We start from the raw sequence: 3,040 nt of genomic DNA, 5'->3' as shown, positions 1-3,040 counted from the left end.
ATTTTCATTTTTATTTTAGTTTAGTAACCTTCTACATCAACCAAATTTGTGACACCCCTTAGACACTACTAGTTGCAATAGAATTCTTATTTCAATACCCGTCCCTTGGGATCCGACCTTTACTTGCCTCTTTACTAATTGTAGAGTTGTTTGTGAAGTTATAAATTGTGTTTTGACTCGACCGTTACCCAACGAACACATCTTAATTTGTGAATGCAAAACGGTCCGATCAAAAATGGCGCCGTTGCCGGGGACGGTGTTTACTTGATTTAAGATTTCTTTTTATTGTGTCTTTCTTCACCTTGGGGAAGTAAAACTCCTCAAGGTTTGTTCTAATTGTTTTTGAGTTGTTTGATATTTTGCATGTCTAGAAGGTTACAAGGTGAATTGTTACCTTTTGACCGTGAAATTGAAAGAACCTTGACGAACAATAGGAGACTTGTTAGAAGGAATTTGAGAGGTGTTGGTGAAGTTGTTTAACCCACTAGTGAGTTTGTCAATCCTTTCGCAATAGAAGGAGAAGAGAACCCATTAAACAATACCACACAAAATCCACCTACAATGCCTAAATTCTCGTCACACTCCGTACCCACCGAGGAGAATCTACCAAATGGTACTCCTACACCACAACATCTAACCGGAAATTTTATTGCCAAGTCCTCCTTCATCCAATTAGTTGAGAGGAGCCAATTTGGGGGGATGCCTAGTGAAGACCCTCATTCTCATATGGAAACCTTTTGCGACTATTGTGATGCAATCTCTCAAACGGGCGTGACTCAAGACCAAATTAGATGGGTCTTATTTCCTTTTTCTTTAATCGGCACCGGGAAGCAATGGTTGAAGGGCCTTGATAAGGCCACCCTTGGAATAGATTCTTGGAAGAAGTTGGCTCTAGCTTTCTACAAAAAATTCTACCCACTGGAAAAGACTAACATGCTAAGAGCTCAAATTACGGGTTTTAAGCAAAGGGATGAAGAATCTTTGTATGAAGCTTGGGAGCGGTTCAAAGGTATTTGTCGCTCATGTCCTCACCATGGACTTAGTGAATGGTTTTTGGTACAACAATTTTGGAACGGTTTATATGAAGATTCTAGGAACATTCTCAATATGGGATCAAATGGAATGTTCACCGAAGTTGATGACAATCAAACATGGAACAAGATTGAGGAAATGGCGGTCCATAATTCACAATATAGTAGACCTCGCAAGGCTACTAGAGGAGGAAAGCATGAAGTGGACTCCGTTACTCAATTGGGTGCTCAACTTAGTGCTCACATTGACACAATCAACTTGAAGTTTGAACAAGCTATGGCTAGACTTGAGGAAAACTCAAAATCATCAAAGCATCATGTTAATGCCATGACGGCATCCTCATCAATCCCAAGTGGGATATGTGAGAATTGTGGAACTTTGGGACATGACAAAGGTGAATGTAGGGGAACAAATGAACAAGTGAATGCTTTCCAAGCATACAAGAGTGATACCCCTTATTCCCACTTTTACAATGAAAACACCAAATTTCATCCAAATCTCTCATACAAAAGCCAAAATGTTCAAAACCCTCAAACAACATACACTCCACCACCCATGAGAAATCAAAATCAAAGACCCTTTTACAATCAAAACCAAGGTTACCAAAATCAAAATCCATACAATCACCAAAATGACCAAGGTTTTGATGTCCAAAAAGCGGTCCTCCAAATGCAAAAGAATCAACAAGAATTTTTCACTCAAATGCAAAAAAGATAGCCAAGCAAAGGAAACCACCATCAACAACATTCTAGCTCACACCAAGATGTTGGAAACACAATTGACTCAACTAGCATCTTCAAGCTCACAAAGACAAAAGGGGCAATTACCACCTCAAAGTAATCCCCCTAGACATGAAACGGTTAGTGCCATTCACTTGAGAAGTGGTACAAGGTATGAAGCACCGAAGAAGCAAGTTGAGGATGAAGTTGTGAGAGCTAGTGAAAAAGAAGAAATTGTGCAAAGCTCCAAAGATGGAGAATCATCAAAAGAAGAAAGTTCAAAGAAAAATGAAGACAAGGCCAAAGAGAAGGAGCCCATTGTGATTAGACTTCCTTTTCCAAGTCGTCAAGCCAAGCCCAAATTTGATGATCAACTTGGAAAGTTCATGGAAATTGTGAAGAACTTAGAAGTCTCAATTCCTTTCACGGAATTAATCAATCACGTGCCGGCCTATGCAAAATACATGAAAGATATCCTCACAAAGAAGAAGTCGATCCGGAAACTTGAGACTATCGCCTTCACTAAGGTGAGTAGTGCAATACTTCAAGGGAGTTCACCTCCAAAGTTAAAGGATCCGGGAAGCTTCTCAATACCGTGTACCATTGGCGACACAACGATCAACAAAGCCTTATGTGATCTAGGGGCTAGTGTGAGTGTCATGCCGTACTCGGTGAGTAAAAGGTTGGGGATGGGAGAGCTTAAATGCACCAACATCACACTCCAAATGGCCGATAGATCGACGAAGACACCGTTAGGGATATGGGAAGATGTCCCCGTGAGAATTGGGAAGTTTTTCATCCCGGTGGACTTTGTCATTGTTGATATGGAGGAAGATTCCAACATTCCAATCATCCTAGGAAGACCTTTCCTACACACCGCGGGTGCGGTGATTGATGTGAAACATGGAGAGCTCACTCTAGAAGTGGGAGATGAAAGCATAACTTTTAATCTTGACAAGACCATGAGAGCTCCTCGTTTGCATGAGCCATGTTTCATGATTGATCATTATAGCCGGAAGGATGAAAGGAAGAAATCGGAACTCCAATGGAAGAAGAAAATTGAAGATGCTCCATTCAAAGAGAAAGTGAATTGTGACAAGGAGAGCTTGCGAAGCTCATCAAAATCAACCAAAGAAGAAGAAGATGGCCTCATTGGCCAAGAGAAGAAATTGGGAGAGTTGTCTCCATCTAAGCAAGAGATTTTCAATGATCAACTCAATGAAGTTTGTGGTCTTTGGGACGACGAATTTGACTGGATTTTTAATCCCTACATTGGTAATGCCATCGAT

At 40.7% G+C, this 3,040-nt stretch overlaps 1 non-coding gene across 1 annotated transcript; it reads right to left on the bottom strand.

The window, feature by feature from the left end:
- Positions 1–933: 933 nt before the first annotated feature.
- LOC141616424 (small nucleolar RNA R71) lies at positions 934–1,040 on the bottom strand. Its single transcript, XR_012530773.1, has one exon. It is a non-coding gene; the product is annotated as a small nucleolar RNA R71 (small nucleolar RNA).
- Positions 1,041–3,040: the final 2,000 nt, after the last annotated feature.

This window comes from Silene latifolia, chromosome 11 (assembly GCF_048544455.1).
Source record: "Silene latifolia isolate original U9 population chromosome 11, ASM4854445v1, whole genome shotgun sequence".
NCBI classification, from domain to species: domain Eukaryota; kingdom Viridiplantae; phylum Streptophyta; class Magnoliopsida; order Caryophyllales; family Caryophyllaceae; genus Silene; species Silene latifolia.
This window is presented reverse-complemented; position numbering and strand designations above follow the sequence as displayed.